Source organism: Schistocerca cancellata, chromosome 2 (genome assembly GCF_023864275.1).
Source record: "Schistocerca cancellata isolate TAMUIC-IGC-003103 chromosome 2, iqSchCanc2.1, whole genome shotgun sequence".
NCBI lineage: Eukaryota > Metazoa > Arthropoda > Insecta > Orthoptera > Acrididae > Schistocerca > Schistocerca cancellata.
The window spans coordinates 993557438-993576499 of NC_064627.1; the positions used below are offsets into that span (position 1 = coordinate 993557438).

General features: G+C 41.6%; 1 protein-coding gene across 1 annotated transcript in view; it reads left to right on the top strand.

The window, feature by feature from the left end:
* LOC126160409 (UTP--glucose-1-phosphate uridylyltransferase-like) overlaps window positions 1–19062 on the top strand; it is a 155574-nt gene that overhangs the window by 31708 nt on the left and 104804 nt on the right. The gene's annotated exons all lie outside the window — the stretch shown is intronic.

Consider the following 19062-nt stretch of genomic DNA (forward strand, 5'->3'; position numbering starts at 1 on the left):
AGAGGATGGAAATCACCAACAAGTGATTCATTATCAAAAACTTTAATGAATTGTGGAAGCACAGCACAATGAACCACTTGTAATGGTACACAGATACAAAGACAAAGAGAGGTGAGTCAAATATCATGACATCAAAGATGCATGATAGTGTTCCATTGGTTGATGGTCACCACAGAGCTGTCTCCTGGGAAGGGTAGTATTGTGTTGGCAGAAGAGCCAACACCGTGTTGCTAGAGGAGGCCGAAATGCATGCGTTTAAGCTCACGCAGACTGGCGTGAGGTCTGGAACAATGTAAAGTAGTTGAGTCTAGTAAGAAAAGAGCGTAGTAGCTGGAATACTTAACTTTAATCCATAATTGGTGTACATCGCTCTTGAGGATACATAAGTACAATCTCAATATAAACTGGTAATGGCGCCTTGCTAGGTCGTAGCAAATGACGTAGCTGAAGGCTATGCTAACTATCGTCTCAGCAAATGAGAGCGTATTTGGCAGTATAGCATCGCTAGCAAAGTCGGCTGTACAACTGGGGCGAGTGCTAGGAAGTGTCTCTAGACCTGCCATGTGGCGGCGCTCGGTCTGCAATCACTGACAGTGGCGACACGCGGGTCCGACGTATACTAGCGGACCGCGGCCGATTTAAAAGGCTACCACCTAGCAAGTGTGGTGTCTGGCGGTGACACCGCAGGTAGAGCACAGAGGACATGCAGAGCAGACAATGCCATCGATAAATAAATCTCATATCCACTTCAGTGGATGAAGTGGATGTCCTACATGTGAGTGGGGGAGGTTGTTGGTTAGAGTGATATCTGTAATTGGAGTCAAATGAGGATGATGGCGGAGAGTCAGCCATCAGAGGAAAATTTCATCAAAATAAAATCCTGGTCACTGTTGGGAAGAAGCTCGAAAGAGTTCAAGATCTGGATGTGCATGGTGGAGGCATTGTCTTGAGGCACTGGTGACATGACAAAGATGAAGGCTGTGCTGTTCCTGACCTCAACAAAAATGTTGTCAATGTTGACATCTGTGATGTTGGCAGTGAACACAGTGTGAGCTGGGTGTGCAAAGGTGGAGGTGGGAATGACACACAGTACTTCACTACTGTCACACATGTCACTCTAAACACAAGGGGGGCAGGTGGGAATTTTGAGGGGGAATGAGTCACTAACAACACACATATTGTACACTGGATCACTGAAAGATGAAGCTGAGGCCATGGAAGGTGGGCAGGGGTCATGGGACAGGTCTGAAGGAACATAGGTGCAGCCTGAGTAAGGTTGTCAGAGAGCAACTGGGACAGTTTCAGTCGATCAGATGAGGCTGTTTGACCATTGCCATTAAGTATGATGTAGGAGGTGTTCTCTCTGTAAGCAAGGACTTCGTGATTGGTCAAGTAAGAAGGCAGGAGTGATGCACAGATAGAGTCATCTTGGAGCATCACATAATCGTAAGTCACCAGTTCTTTGTGGACAAAGATGTGGGGTAGAGAAAGTGGCTGTGGGGGTGGCGTATGGATGTGTGCATTCTGTGCATGTATGCAATCAGTCAGTGCTGGGAGATCATGGTCCTGTGTGGTAGTAAGAGGGGCAACAAATGCGACACATAGGACAGTGGGCTCATTGTAAAAGATGTCTGTGAGTGATGCCTGGAGAATCTCCTTGTAGGTAGCATCTATCCCTAAGGGTCCATGGTAGTGCTTCTGACCAGGAATTTCCATAGCATGAGAGTACTGTCTTAAGTGTGTGGTTTCAACATACCATTGGACCATTGCACTGTGGGTGGTAAGCGGTGGAATGAAATTCATCAAATCGTGCAGCTTGCAAAGTTTAGAGAAGAATGAGGACTCAAACTGGCGGCCCTAGTTGGTTGTAATTGAGGAGGGGCAGCTGAAGTGGGCAATCCAGGAGTTAATGAAAGCCTGGGCAATGTTTTTTGCTGTAATGTCAGAGAGGGGCACCACTTCAACCCACCTCATAACTTGGTCGCTGATAGAATATAGTGAAAACCATCTGGGGGTACTAGTGTTCCTACAGTGTTAATATGGATGTGGCTTAGGTGACCCTTGGGGATAGTGAGTTGTCCAAGAGGGGCTGGGTGTGCCATCCCACCTCACTCCTCTGACACAGTATACATGCACATATCCAAGTGTGACAATTGTTTTTTATTCCCGACCAAATTAAACATTCAGTGATTAGCTTTGTGGTAGCTTTGATGCCTGGATTGGTCAGTTAATGTAGCTACATGAAGATTGTCTGGCAGAGAGGGGCAGGCAAGATCGGGCAGAGCATGCCTGTTGGGGTGTCATACACGAGGGATATGGGGGAAGCCAGGAGTAGGTGGCGCTTGAACATTAATGAGCATTTTGCGTCCTTCAACATTTTGACTAGCTCAGAATCATCTGTCTTTAAGTGTACTGATTTGTTCATGTCCAGGGGAGTCAAACTAATGTTTACACAGAAAAATAAGCTGTGGTCCTGATTATATACTGTACATCTGTGGAATACTGGCAGATGGGGTCCATGTGTCATAGCCCTCAAGGTGGAAAATTCTTTCTAGGGTTATGGATGACGTCAGCCAGTGGGGAATGATCTTTAAAGATGGTGAATTTGTGTCCCTTGATATTGTCATGGAAGTGTTTGATTGTCTCATAGACCCCAAGACGTTCATGGTCAAACATTGACCATTTGTGCTGAGAGGGTGAAAGATTCTTTTGTGACAGCATAGGTGAGGGTGGTATTCAGTTACTCGAGATCTGTGATCATACTGTCCATCCAAGGCATCTTCCTAGCGCCTGAGGTGTCATTATCAATGAGCACATCAGCAAGGGGGGCCTGGATAGAGGCAGTATGTGGGAAGTGGTGGCCATAGAAATTTATGATACCAAGGAGTTCATGGGAGTTCAAAGGTAAAGATAGGTTGTCAGTTAGCTTGACGTAGGTTAGATGCTGTCAGACAAAACAGTGTAACCGTGGAAGGTGACACTGTCATGGGTCAGTTGTGACATTTCATGACTGATCTCGATACCGTTGCAGTGAGACATCACATGGACTGTGACTGAAGCTGTTCATGGTCCTTAATGGTAAATCAAAAACATCAAAGTGTCATCAAGTTAATCATATATGAATGCAGACTGAACAGGTAGTCAATAAATCTCTGCCACATTTGGGCTGCATTTTTGAGTCCATAGGGCGTGAAACACTATTCGTAAAGTTGAAAGAGGGTGATCAGTGTAGTTTTTGGAATGGTATAAGTGAACGTAGGTATTTAGTCGTAAGCCTTGTGGCAGTCCAGGACACTAAACACCCATGCACAATTAAGCAATTGGGTGAAGCCTTGGATGTCAGGGATTGGGTAGTTATCTAATGACATTTAAAGAGTTCAGGATACAGTAATTCCTGCATAGATAAAATGAGCCATTTTTCTTCTGGTCAAGGTGTGTCGGGGAGCCCAATTGTTGTTCGATGGGTGTGTGATTCAGATGTTGAGTGCTTCACTAACGCTTTGCAAGTCATAACTTTTGGGGGTTAAGGCATTTGGTTAGACTTATGATGTGTTAATCTGTGGGACATGCCATGAGAGAGCACCGCCATTGATGTGTTGTTAGAACTTGTCAGAGCATGAGGGGAGAGCACACTGGGATGAGACACTGGAGAGACAGATGTCACTGATCTTGGAGTCCTGAGATGTTGGGCGAAGATCCAAAATCTGTAAAGAAGTTGATGCTGAGCACTGGTTTGCTGACATCAGTAATGTGAAATGTTGATGGGAAAAACAGTTCAGATGTGAGATGAACTTTCAGATCCACAGTGCTGAGGCCTTTGATGCAAGCATTTTTCACCAAGCACAACAGTTTGGTAGGGAATTTGCAGTGGAGGGCCAATGCCACAGGTACAATACTAGCCTCTGTGCCAGTGTTAATAACAAATCGAAGGCCTGACATGTGGTCTGTAACATAAAGATGACTGCTGGGAGATGAGGAGTCATTCACCAATTGTTGTTTGATGAGGCTTGATGTAGAAGGTGTGTAGGCCAGAGTGCATAAATTTGTGCACATAAAGAGTTTACTGTGCAGGGCGAGTATGTGACTACAAGCAAGCTGGGATAATTTTACTTCCCCTCTTGTTTTGCCATATGCCTCCTTAAATTTGTTTTGTTACTTTTAACTATTTGCCATTAGCATACGTGAGTACAATCTGTATTTTCATAAAAGAGAAGGTTGGCCCTCAGTTTTAAAGAATATAACACCAGATCTAATTTTGAGCTTAGTTTTATGTATGTAATTGATTTGTAATTTATTTTGGCTATTCCTAGTTAGTATCTTTCATTATAGGGCGAAATCAGTGATTGTTTCGTAACTTAAATTCTGTTGTTGACATATAAACAAACATAAATTCTGTAATAATTGTAAACATTTGGGAGAGAAAATACTAGTATTCTTAAAGTATCTGTTTGGCTCAGGTTGGAAACATTTTAGCAGAACCAGCCCTTAATTAATTTCCAAGTAATTTTCAGTTTTGTCAAAAGTATTGTTTGCATAACAATATTTATTAATCCCCCCCCCATGAACCATGGACCCTGCTGTTGGTGGGGATGCTTGGTGCCTCAGCAATATAGATAGATGTAATGTAGGTGCAACCACAATGGAGGGGTATCTGTTGAGAAGCCAGACAAACATGAGATTCCTGAAGAGGGGCAGCAGCCTTTTCAGCAGTTGCACAGCAACAATCTGGATGATTGACTGATCTGGCCTTGTAACACTAACCTAAACGGCCTTGCTCTGCTGGTATTGTGAGCAGCTGAAAATAAGGGGAAACTACAGCTGTAATTTTTCCCATGGGCATGCAGCTTTACTGTATGGTTAAATGATGATGGCATCCTCTTGGGTAAGATATTCCAGAGGCAGAGTAGTCCCCCATTTGGATCTCTGGGCAGGGACTACTCAGGAGGACATTGTTATCAGGAGAAAGAAAACTGGCATTCTATGGGTCGGAGTGTGGAATGTCAGATCCCTTAATCGGGCAGGTAGGTTAGAAAATTTAAAAAGGGAAATGGATAGGTTATAGTTAGATATAGTGGGAATTAGTGAAGTTCAGTGGCAGGAGGAACAAGACTTCTGGCCAGGTGAATACAGGGTTATAAAAACAAAATCAAATAGGGGTATTGCAGGAGTAGGTTTAATAATGAATAAAAAAATAGGAGTGTGGGTAAGCTGTGGGTAACTACTACAAACAGCATAGTGAACACATCATTGTGGCCAAGATAGATATGAAGCCCACTCCTACCATGGTAGTACAAGTTTATATGCTAACTAGCTCCACAGATGATGAAGATATTGATGAAATGTATGATGAGATAAAAGAAATTATTCAGATAGTGAAGGGAGATGAAAATTTAATAGTCAAATGTGACTGGAATTTGATAGTAGGAAAAGGAAGAGAAGGAAACTTTAAGGTGAATATGGAATGGGGTAAAGGAGTGAAAGAGGAGGCCGCCTGGTAGAATTTTGCACAAAGCATAACTTAATCATAGCTAACACTTGGTTCAAGAATCATGAAAGAAGGTTGTATACATAGAAGAAGCCTGGAGATACTGGAAGGTTTCAGATAGATTATATATTGGTAAGACAGATATTTAGGAACCAGGTTTTAAATTGTAAAACAATTACAGGGCCAGATGTGGACTCTGACCACAATCTATTGGTTATGAACTGTGGATTAAAACTGAAGAAACTGCAAAAAGGTGGGAATTTAAGGAGACGGGACCTGGATAAACTGACTAAACCAGAGGTTGTACAGAGTTTCAGGGAGAGCATAAGGGACCAATTGAAAGGGATGGAGGAAAGAAATACAGTAGAAGAAGAATGGGTAGCTTTGAGGGATGAAATAGTGAAGGCAGAAGAGGATCAAGTAGGTAAAAAGACATGGGCTAGTAGAAATCCTCGGATAACAGAAGAGATACTGAATTTAATTGATGAAAGGAGAAAATATAAAAATGCAGTAAATGAAGCAGGCAAAAAGGAATAGAAGCATCTAAAAATGAGATTGACAGGAAGTGCAAAATGGCTAAACAAGTTGGCTAGAGGACAAATGTAAGGATGTAGAGGCATATCTCACTAGGAGTAAGATAGATACTGCCTACAGGAAAATTAGAGAGACCTTTGGAGAAAAGAGAACCACTTGTATGAATATCAAAAGCTCAGATGGAAACCCAGTTCTAAGCAAAGAAGGGAAAGCAGAAAGGTGGAAGAAGTATATAGAGGGTCTACACAAGGGTGATGTACTTGAGGACAATATTATGGAAATGGAAGAGGATGTAGATGAAGATGAACTGGGAGATATGGTACTGCTTGTAGAGCTTGACAGAGCACTGAAAGACTTAAGTCGAAACAAGGCACCGGGAGTAGACAGCGTTCCATTAGAACTACTGGAACTACTGACAGCCTTGGGAGAGCCAGCCCTGACAAAACTCTTGCCATATGATGAGCAAGATGTATGAGACAGGCGAAATACCCTCAGACTTCAAGAACAATATAATAATTCCAATCCCAAAGAAAGCAGGTTTGGACAGATGTGAAAATTACCGAACTATCAGTTTAATAAGTCACGGCTTTAAAATACTAACGAGAATTCTTTACAGACGAATGGAAGAACTGGTAGAAGCCGACATCGGGGAAGATCAGTTTGGATTCCGTAGAAATATTGGAACATGTGAGGCAATACTGACCCTACGACTTATCTTAGAAGATGGATTAAGGAAAGGCAAACCTACATTTCTAGCATTTGTAGACTTAAAGAAAGCTTTTGACAATGTTGACTGGAATACTCTCTTTCAAATTCTGAAGGTGGCAGAGGTAAAATACAGGGAGCGAAAAGCTATTTACAATTTGTACAGAAACCAGATGGCAGTTATAAGAGTTGAGGGGCGTGAAAGGGAAGCAGTGGTTAGGAAGGGAGTGAGACAGTTTTGTAGCCTATCCCCAGTGTTATTCAATCTGTATATCGAGCAAGCAATAAAGGAAACAAAAGAAAAATTCGGAGTGGGTATTAAAATCCATGGAGAAGAAATAAAAACTTTGAGGTTCACCGATGACATTGTAATTCTGACAGAGACAGCAAATGACTTGGAAGAGCAGTTGAACGGAATGGACAGTTTCTTGAAACAAGGGTATAAAATGAACATCAACAAAAGCAAAACGAGGATAATGGAATGCAGTCGAATTAAGTTGGGTGATGCTGAGGGAATTAGATTAGGAAATGAGACACTTAAAATATTAAATGAGTTTTGCTATTTGTGGAGCAAAATAACGGATGATGGTCGAAGTAGAGAGGATATAAAATGTAGATTGGCAATGGCAAGGAAAGCGTTTCTGAAGAAGAGAAATTTGTTAACATTGAGTATACGGAAGATTTAAGTGTCAGGAAGTCATTTCTGAAAGTATTTATAAGGAGTGTAGCCATGTATGGAAGTGAAACATGGACGATAAATAGTTTGGACTAGAAGGGAATAGAAGCTTTCGAAATGTGGTGCTACAGAAGAATGCTGAAGATTAGATGGGTAGATCACGTAACTATAGATGGGTAGATCACATAACTAATGAGGAGGTATTGAATAGAATTGGGAGAAGAGAAATTTGTGGCACAGCTTGACTAGAAGAAGGGATCGGTTGGTAGGACATGTTCTGAGGCATCAAGGGATCAAGTATTGGAGGGCAGCGTGGAGGGTAATAGTCATAGAGGGAGACCAGGAGATGAATACGCTAAGCAGATTCAGAAGGATGTAGGTTGCAGTAGGTAGTAGGAGATGAAGAAGCTTGCACAGGATAGAGTAGCATGGAGAGCTACATCAAACCAGTCTCTGGAGTGAAGACCACAACAACAACAACACATTTATTAATTTCATGATTTAAACAAATAATTTGGCTTAACTCTTGCAGTAGAAGAAATTATAAAGAAGACGCATTTTTTAATGTATTCAGTTAATTTAAGGAATTAAGTTTTAATTGTAATTTCTGTAAATTTAACTTTGAACAATGTGTAGTTTCAGTACCTATTATTGTGATGATATAAGAGGCCCCAATTTTTGGTCACAAGACAGTCAGCCTATGGCTGAGTTTCAGACGAGGAACCTGTGTTGTTTAGAATGACAACAATGCATCAACTAAACAGTGAAATAAGTGCTACACCAATAGGCCATGTGTTGAAGCAATGACCATGTCTGCTCCATATGTACATTTCTATTCTTCAAGAACTGTGAACTTTGTAGGTATTTACTGCTCATAGATATTCAACAGGAAACTTGTATCAGTATGAAAATTTTTCCCTGCAAACTATTACTGAGGCTTATCGAAAGTTGAACAATAGTGCACAGGCCATATTAAATGTGTATATGTGGGGTTGTGAAAAGTGAAAGTAAAAGACTATGATGCGTAACTGTGCATCTGTCAGCTTAATTATTTACCATAGTCAGTGACCAAATTACAAACCCCATTTTTTAACCAGCGTAGCAATGCAGTATGTTGATACTAAGGACAGCAAAGGAAGAAAATAAAACAGGCGGAACCGCTACAAGTAGAAGTTCACATGGCATCTTCAAATGTCTCATGCGACCAGTAGGGAAGCCATATCATGCTAACATAAAGTTGACTGTTGGAAGATGAGGAGTCATTGGCCAATTGTTGTTTGACGAGGCATGATGTAGAAGGGTTGCAGGCCGGGGTGCCTAAACTGGTGCTCATGTGAAGTTTACTGTGCAGGATGAGTGGAAGTTACAAACGGCATGTTCAGATTAGCATGGGACTGGCAGAAGGGGTGCACAGGCTGGGGAGTAAGCCATATCACGTGCATGGCCTCTGTTGGAATCTGCACAGAGGTGTTGTACTGTTAGGCTGCTTCCTCGGTAGAGTTAGAAGTACTTGAGTAGTTGGTGCAGTTAGTGCATGAAGATTGACACCATATGGCTGTGTCTCATCCTGGGCAACTGTGTTTGCTTTTGTGTGGCCTGATTGTGGTGGTGGTGGTGGTGGTGGTGGTGGTGGGGGTGGGGGTGGGGCACCTGTAGTGCCAACATTTACATCTGCAATGACCACTTGTGCTAACAATAATGCATCTGTGCCTGTAGGTGCCATGTGTTTGATCCATGAGATGTAACTTATTTTCCAGTGGAACAGATGCATGTAACAATAATTTTAATTGCAGTTCATATGGAAGTTTGATGAGCCACAATGTCCACAACACAATGTTCAGCATGAATTTGACATCCAGTGACATGTAAAGGTGCTGCCAAAATTGGGATGAAGCTGTCAATCATAAGTTCTCATCATGATGACGCATGACATTGGAAGGGGGATGTGACATATGTTCAATAGTAGTACTTTTAGCCACAGGATATTTGTGATGGGCAGGCGTAGAGAGGACCAAGTCACTGATAAGGTTCATGTTGTAGTGTAAATGACTAACTAGCATTTGTCCATAATGCCATAAAGGCTGAAGATGTTATCTGTGAAGGCAAACCACATACTGTATGTGGATTACCCTTCAGTAACTGAGGCAAATTAGGAAACCTGCTGGATAAAGCCATTTGTGTAGGTGTTATTGTAGGAGGTGGACCTGCAGTGATCAGTGAAAGCAGTACACAATTGACAGTGGCGAAATCTTGATTGAACAGTTGCAGGTGTCCCAGTGAGGCATTACCCAAGGTCATTGTGAGGAGGTTGATGTGATGACCACATGCAGTACATGACGTAGTAGTTGTGATAGCATGATAGGTGGTGCAGCAGGGGTTACCATGGCCATCAAAGGTAGCATTGCATGGACGTGCGGAAAATGGACACAATGTGTTGTCATCCAAGGCTCACATGGGGGTGACAGGGGGACCCCAATGTGGGCAGCATGGAAGTGCAGCTGTCTGTTGTAAGAGGTACTGCCCTAGGTGTAGAATGTGAAAACAGAGAAGTCATATGGAGCTGGGAAGTGTACCATATATGTAGAAGGAAAATAGTGCACAGATCCCAGGCCACCGAGTGGCAGAAGCAAAATATGAAGTATGTAGTTGTACATTGCATGGTAATATCAGGTCCAGAACATTGTCAACAGGTTGTGCAACATGCAAAGTGGTGAAATCAACATTACCATGTGGGAACACTGAAGTCAGTGCAGTGTTTTCATGCCATTGTGTGGTTGGAGGGTTAGATTGTCCGTTTGAGTCACGTAAGGTAGGAATTTTCCCTGCTCCAGTTTAACAGTAGGATGTGGAGGACAACATGTTTGAGATTCACAGTCTACCAGTGCAATGTGATGGGCTAGCACAGAGTTCAACACATAGTATGCTGCAGGATTTATAGTTAATAAGGCACACACACAGAACTAAATAAACACCAGAATAATGTTTCATGGAATGTAGTCAAGTGTAGCACTGTACACATTCAGATTGGGAAAATATACACTAATCACACACTTCCAGTACACTACATCCAGATGTGACAAGCTGTAAAACTGGCAAACATAGAAGTCCAACAAAAGATAGCCACATTTTAGTCACCAGCCACTGTGGCCAAGTGGTTCTTGGCACTTCAGTCCAGAACCGCTCGACTGCTCTGGTCGCAGTTTCGAATCCTGCCTTGGGCATGGATGTGTGTGATGTCCTTAGGCTATTTAGGTTTAAGTAGTTGTAAGTTCTAGGGGACTGATGACCTCAGATGTTAAGTCCCATAGTACTCAGTGCCATTTGAACCATTTGAACCACATTTTCAGTCCATGAAAAAGTGCAAATCCATGTTGTAGATATCAAAAATGATGTTTATGAGCATTGTCGTGGTCACCAGTGTGGTAATTTCAGTCCTAACGATGATATGGCAGAGGATGTAAGTCACCAACAAGTGATTCATTAATTGAACAACTCATAATGGCATGCAGACACAATGACAAATAGAGCAGAGGTAAAGATCATAACATCAAAGTTGAATGATAGTGTTCTAGTGGTCAATGGTTGCCACAAATGTACTTCAATCTGGAAAGCAAGAAGCTACCAAATGAATGTTACCACCTACTAAGCAAGAGAATAAGTAATGAAACTTCCTGGCAGATTAAAACTGTGTGCCGGACCAAGACTTGAACTCGGGACCTTTGCCTTTCGTGGGCAAGTGCTCTACCAACTGAGCTACCCAAGCATGACTCACACCCAGTCCTCACAGCTTTACTTCTGCCAGTACCTCGCCTCCTACCTTCCAAACTTTACAGAAGCTCTCCTGCAAACCTTGCAGAACTAGCACTCCTGAAAGAAAGGATATTACGGAGACACGGCTTAGCCACAGCCTGGGGGATGTTTCCAGAATGAGATTTTCACTCTGCAGTGGAGTTTGCACTGATATGAAACTTCCTGGCAGATTAAAACTGTGTGCTGGACCGAGACTTGACCTCGGGACCTTTGCCTATCGCGGGCAAGTGCTCTACGAACTGAGCTACCCAAGCACGACTCACGCCCCGTCCTCACAGCTTTACTTCTGCCAGTACCTCGCCTCCGACCTTCGAGTCTCGGTCCGGCACACGGTTTTAACGTGCCAGGAAGTTTCATATCAGCACACATTCCGCTGCAGGGTGAAATTCTCATTCTAGAATAAATAATGTTCTGAGTAAATGTAAGTGTACAGTGTCATTAAAAATGAAAAATGTTTCATAAATATCAATACCTATGCAATAGCTACAAAGCGTTGACAGTCAAATTGAAGATCACAGCTACACAAAACATGGCAGTAAAAGAGAAAAGAAAATGCTCTTAAAAGTAAAAAAGCCAGTAAAAATGAATGATTAAAATGATTAAATAGCTGAACCAGATGATGAAACACTAAATGTGATAAGTGAACCATCATGCTTAAAAAAAAGTAAGCAACAAACTGTAACTCCAATGAACAATAATGTATATTTATAAGTAATCACTTAAAATATAACCACCTTTTGTGGCTACCAAACTGGATACTTTTTGTTACTGTTTCTTGTTATTTGTATTCTTAGTGTGTGTGTTTGGACCTTACAGGTGCTCACTAAAACAAATGAATTTGGATAAAATTGCTAAACTCCTCACATGCATTGCGGAGGAAATCTATAAAATGACCCTCATTCACTCACTCCGTCCTCACCTGGCATCAATTCACACAATCAATCTCTCACACATGCCTGAAGACAACTTAGAAAGGGTGGGAGGTCTGATACTTGGCATTAAAACAGATGTAAAACCATACAGGTGCTAAAAGAAAGACACAGGGAAGCGTAACTGGCTTACCACTTACAAAAATCTTGGGTGAACCAGTCACCCTGCTAACAAATTAAAAACAGCTTCCTAAAATTTTCAGAAACAATTTGGGCATATCACAAAACCTTAAAAGCTGCACTTCATTCATTTGAACGTCACTTAAAGTAGAGGGAAGATTTGCTGGCAAATCTGACACTGCCTTCTTCTGCGAAAGTAAAACACAGTCTAGTAAAGTAGGGTGCAAAGTGATCTACAAGCCACAAGCACCACATGTGGGAGGGTCCTCTTGCTGGAGAAAGAAGCCATGTGTCAGAAGACTATGGCCTATGCGAAGATGAGTGACTAGGACTTCATCCCATCCTTGAGGTCGAAAGGAGGTATACCATGGTTGCAAAGCAGGCCTTAAGAGATGCAGCTTATTATTTGACACTTGTAGCCACTCGTCTCCCGTCAACACATGATTCTGTACCTCAACAGTGATGTAAATAGCATTCAGGGGGATGGCACACTGAAACAACTGAGAATTGCGACACTCCTCCTTGGCTGCTATGTCAGCCCTTTCAGTCCCCTGCAATTCCCTTGCGATCTGGTACCCAGTAGAAAGACACCTCCTTCCTCAGCCTTTGTAGTTGGAGGAAGGCATCCTGGATATTCTGGATGACTCTCTCTGCAGAGTACAAGAGTTGCAGACAATGAAGGACACTCAGAGAATTGGAACAGACAAGGAATTTAGTACTTGAATCGCATCTCAACTGTTCTAGTACTCATAAGACTGCATATAATTCCATGTCAAAAACAGTAAAGCCTTGAGGCAGTTGGACCTTGATAACACATTCAGGGAAAACAACAGATCAACCAACTGAATCCCCCTTCCATGAAGACACCTGTGGAATTGTGGTGCTCACTTAAAATGTAATAAAATAATGTATTAAGAACATACGGGGATGCAGGAGTGCAATCTCTCCTGTCCTGCACCAGATCTAAAAGTACCCTAAGCCTCTGCAGTAATCAGTGTGGCAGATAGTTAAAATCCTGGGTTTAGGGTTGGCTTGCTCCACACCAAGTGATCTGAAATGTCCTTATTGCTTATGGACATTCGGAGAAAAGATGTTCCAGAGGTGGATGAGCAATAGTATGGTATGCAGGTGAATTTGGAGCTGCAAGGAACTTACATGACTGATGCACCACGTGTAGTTGCCATCAGATTATAAGTGGTGGTTCACCAGCCTCAGCATAGAGTTTGGGCATGGGGCCAGTATTATAAGCATCCAGAGTTGGCCGAATATCCTTATGGTCGAGAGCATCAATGATCTTCAAATAACAAGGCCTTGCTGATACACTCTGCACCCATACTCTAGCTGCAAATGCACAAAAGCCATATAAAACAGGAGCAGATGCGTCCTGTCCACTTTCCAGTTAAGGCACTTTGTGATGTTCAGTGTCTTCAGCATTCTGGCTTTCAGGTCTCTCATGTGTGACAATTATGACAATTTGGAATAAAAAATGAGGCCCAGAAGCCTCACTGAGTCTTTAAAATGGAAAATGGTATCCCTCATATGCAACTCAGATAAATTAAAGATACAATGAGAATGATTAAAATGAAAACTGAAAACCCATCTTTGCAACCCACTCCTCTAACCTCTGCATTGCAAGTTGAAACTGATGGGTCATTGTTATAACACTGGAGGAGGAAGAGAAAACAGCAAAGCTGTCCACAAATAGGGAGCATTGTACACGGCTCCTAACTGTAGATGTCATACTGTTTATGTCTATAGCAAAATGGTTCATATGGCTCTGAGCACTATGGGTCTTAACTGCTGTGGTCATCAGTCCCCTAGAACTTAGAACTACTTAAACCTAACTAACCTAAGGACATCACACACATCCATGCCCGAGGCGGGATTCGAACCTGCGACCGTAGCGGTCGTGCGGTTCCAGACTGTAGCGCCTAGAACCACTTGGCCACTCCGGCTGTCTATAGCAAAGGGGTAACATTTCAAACACACTACCCTGAGGGACACCATTGCTTAAAACACTCTGATAGCTTGTTACCAACTCAGTACGTAAAAAACCACTGAGACAGGAAAGACCACTTGCAAATTGGGAGGTGGCCATGAAAACCCCACTGTTGCTATTGTGGAGAATACTGTGTCTCCAAGTAGCATTGTGCACCTTACTGCTATCAAAGAATATTCTGATACAGTGTTGTTTATGTAGGAAGGCCTGTTGAATAGTTGCCCCTAGCTGGGCCAGGTTGTCGACAGTGGACTGAAATCTCCAGAAGCCACACTGAGGAGTTGCATGGTCTCTAACAACAAGACCAGACAATGGTAAACCGTTTGCTCCAAGGTCTTTTCTACACAGGTCATTAAGGCAATGTCAAGAGCTGGAGAAGTGTCCTGTCTGCCATATCAAATTAAAACATTCTAGAAGGATTTCCTTTGACACTGCTGGCAAACACTGAAGCTTGCAGTACTGGATTTGGTCGTGACCAGGTGCTGTATCACGAGTCTCTGGCAGTGCTGATCCCAGCTCCCATACAGAGAAAGGACAGTTGTAAGGCTCAGAACTTTTGGATGTGAAGTCCAGCCTGTCCCTCTCTATAGTTGCACGGTAGTGGCTAAACACCATATCCTTGCTGGCATTGGCAGTGGTCAGTGAAAAATGCTTTGCCATCATCAGAGCAATGTCTGTGGTTGTGTATAGACACCCCACTTTCAGCACTGCAACTATTGGTAAACAGCTATGTTTACCAGAAATCCACCAGATAGCTTCTCATAACAGGACAAGTGAAATGCTTGACAAGAGTCCAGGAACACTTGCCATTACCTTTTATTGCTCTCCTTGATTATACATTGAGCCCTAGCTCTTACAACCTGAAATGCTGTGAGGTTCCTGCTGTTGAGTGATGCTTTAACCATTGAAGAGATGCATGTCTGACCTGGACTGCTGAGAAGCCCTCATTGGTCCACCAAGGTACAGACCTGGACTTTGGGATGGATATGTCAGCGGCATGAAGGATCACTTGTGTAATGTGGTCCACCCATTCCTAGATACTGTTGTGGTGTTCAGACACAGCCAGTTGTCTGAACAGCATCCAGTTAGCCCTGCTCACCATCCATATTGGTGGCTTCTCTTCAGGGAATGCTCAGCTGGTAGGTGAATGCAAAGTGGTCAGCAGAATCAAGGTCGTCAATAAATTCCCACTGAACAGACTCTGTGAGGGCTGGAGAGCAGAAAAAGAGATCGATGGCTGAGAGTGACCCAGTAGCAGCATAGAAGTGATTCAGAGTGCCCATATTGAGGATGCACAGATCGTGAAACCTCTTGAGGCTCTACAAAACCTGACTGTGAGGGCAGGTACAGCTCGAGCCCCACAAGACATGATGGGCTTTGATGTCTCTAAGTAGGAGAAATGCTTGGGGGAGTTGTTCCATGAGACCTGTGAGAGCCTCTGAGCCTATTGCATCTTGCGGAGGTAGATACACTGAGCAAACAGTAATCCTGCAACACACACGAATTTCAATGGCAACTGCTTGCAGGTCAGTAGCCAGGATGAGAGCAGAGGAGTGGTGTGTGTTATTGACAAAATCCTCGACCCCTCCCTTGGTTCTTCCCCAGTCAAATCAGCCTTGTGATAGAACGTGTAGCCATGTAGTGCAAGTGCATCAGATGCTTTCAAACATGTTCCTTGCAAACATGAGCACAGAGGGCATTCCTGTGCTAGGAGTTTCAGTTCCTCCATATGTGTCCAAACCCATTAATGTTCCATTGTGTAATAGGAGCCATCTGTCATGGGAGTAGCGCTTTCAACCTGGCTTTCCTCTTTTAAAACAATGTTATCTTTATTTTTAACATTTTTTAAATTTATTTTTTACTTAAGTCCATATTGCTTTTGATTTGTTTGTTGTCCCTATGATAACTTTGTTATTGTGGATTGTCTCTGCTTTTTTAATCACCTTTCTATAAATTATTTTATGTGACTTAGCATAGTCTGAAGTGTTCATCTTTGTGATCTTTTTAAGTTGGTTGTGATGCTTTAGAGTTTGACTGGAACTCTGATAGCAGGTGATATCCACTGGCTGTGCTTCTTGGCATGACACTGATTTTTGTGAGATTTTTTGGAGAACACATCTCAAATAGGGACATGAAAGTGCTAGAAAATTTCAATGATTCATCAGTTGTTGGTTTTCCAAATACATTTTCCAAAGTTTATTTTGCTAATATTTGAATAAAAGTATTCACTTGTTCTGTGTAGAAGTGCCTTTTTATAAGTCCCACTTATATTTTATTACCTTGGGTATCTCTCCCTCTTCTCAGTGGTCAGAGGTCCTGTAGACTACGCACTGCATCAGTGATCTGCTTCCACTGCCTTCTATCTCTCGCATCCCCTCTCCACCCTGCGGAAATTCCTGATGCTGCAATGTCCTTCTCTATGTCATCTTTCCACCTTGTGTGGGGTCAGCACAATGGTCTTGTTGCCTGGAGAGTTCTTTCAAATGCCTTCTTGGTGATTCTGTTGTTTTCCATTCAAGACACATGTCCAGCACATTGCAGTCTCCTACATTTTAGTTTCTGGATGATAGTGGGTTGCTCCATTAACTGATAAATTTCATTGTTCTTTTGAATTCTCCACACACCATTCTCCAACATAGGTCCCCAGATTTTTATCATTACTTTTCTTTCGATAACATTCAATTTTTCTCTTTCATTCTTTGTAAGCGTCCAGCTTTCTGAACCATACAGCACTATGGGGCAGATGGTAGTGTTATATACCTTCATCTTTTTGGTATAGGAGAATTTATATATGTTACTGATTTGTTGTGATCTCACTGACGTAAGTTTACATTTAGTGCCTCAGTGACACTGTTTTCCATATTTGTGAAGATATTGTTGAATAGTGAAGCTGACACCTTTGCTATTCTAGAGGCGTCTATAAAGAGTTGTGAAAGCTGTTTAAAATACTCAAAAGCTGTCCTTTTTCCTTTTAGTTAACAGGTTAATGTTAAAATCCCCATATAATAAAAATTTCATTATTATAAAAAGTGATTATTGCTGTCTCCATTAAAAAAAATGTTTTTATCACCCAGTGGTGATCTATATACTGATATGACAACCAGTTTTTCACTCTTCTCCTCAGTTTTGATTTCTATGGCACATGATTCAAAATGTTTTTCAGTATTTAGGTGGTTGTCTTCTGTTTTTACTTTAAACTGTAATTCTAATATTGTGTAAATCCGTACTGCACCATTCTTAGAAACATTGTGGCAATAATAAGATGCTAATTTAAAATTTATACATTTATAAGTCTTGATTTGTTAACTTTAAGTCAGTGTTTTGACAAACATATACAAGAGGCATTAGCAAAATTATTATAGCTACTTTTAGATCTGACACTTTGGTCTTGAGGCACTGAATATTCAGACACATTACCCTGAACATTTGGCAAGTATATTTCCTTTTATCATGCTTTTTCTGATAGTTGTCACTTATTTGCAAGATTTCAGCCTAGGGTTTCTGAAATCTTTCCATTTCCTTTGGAGCCATTTAAAATCCTCATGAAATGAAGTACAGTGAAACCTCTATATAACGTTTTTCAAGGGACCACAAATTCTGAACACTGTATAGAGGAAAACACTATAAAGAGGAAGACTTCCAAATAATAATTATAGGGCATTACTGAAGATCGGGATACCACTAATCAGCTTTGACAAATGGTGCCATAGATGACATTTTAAATTTTCACAACACATGTAATATGATGTTCACTGCAAATGATCAATGTATCAAATGATTAGTTTTTTGTAATTAGAACATGGGTCTCGGTAGGTGGATGGGTGAAAGTAAATGGTGCTAAAAAGATCGCAAGTAGAATGTGCGTCATATATATCATGTGACCAGGTTCTGCCGCTGACATATGAAACACGCTGAGTGCGGGCTTTCCGAGCCGGTGCAAACTGTGAATCCAAAGAACGGAAAATGATGCATCTACATCCAGTCACTTAAACGTTATAAAGAGGTAAATAATTGACCAGGGTTCCAAAAATATAAGCATTACATGGAGGAAATTATAATATAGAGGAAACACAGTAAAGAGGAAAATTTAACATTGTTTATATGGGCTTTTAGCCGGGACTGAAAAAAACAGATGTAACATAGAGGAAAACATCACATGGAGGACCGTTATAAAGAGGTTTCACTGTAGATGTACCTTATCTTATGATACAAACTCCATGTTTCAGATGCAAAAATGAATACATTACAGTCATTTTTGACACATTCTACATTGATGGAAACTTGGGCTAGTATCAACTTGTAGCTGATTTTCGATCAAGGTGGCTTACGTCCCATTTTGATACTAGGCTCTTCATATACCAAAGCATCAAGGATTCATCAGTTTGATAATGAAGGATAGTGTTGTGGATTACAATGTAGGAAGAAACAAGGACTTGACTACAGTAAGCTGGTTCAAAGGGATGTATGTTGCAGTAATTTTACAGAAATGCATAGGCTTACTCAGGATAGGCTAGTGTGGAGACTTGCATCAAATCAGTCTTTGCACAGAAGACTACAGTCACAAAAGGTAAAAGTTACTTATTTAATTGCTTCTGAGCACCTTTTTCAAACCTTATTTATGATACACATGGTGTAAATGGTAATTGTTTACAATGTACCATAGTTGTATAGGGAAAGTCGAGATGTACCTAAAAACAAAGATGATGTGACTTACTTTGTTCTTTGTTTTTAGGTATATTTTTCCTTTGTTTTTAGGTATATTTTTCCTTCGTGGAATGTTTCCTTCTATTATAACCATATCATT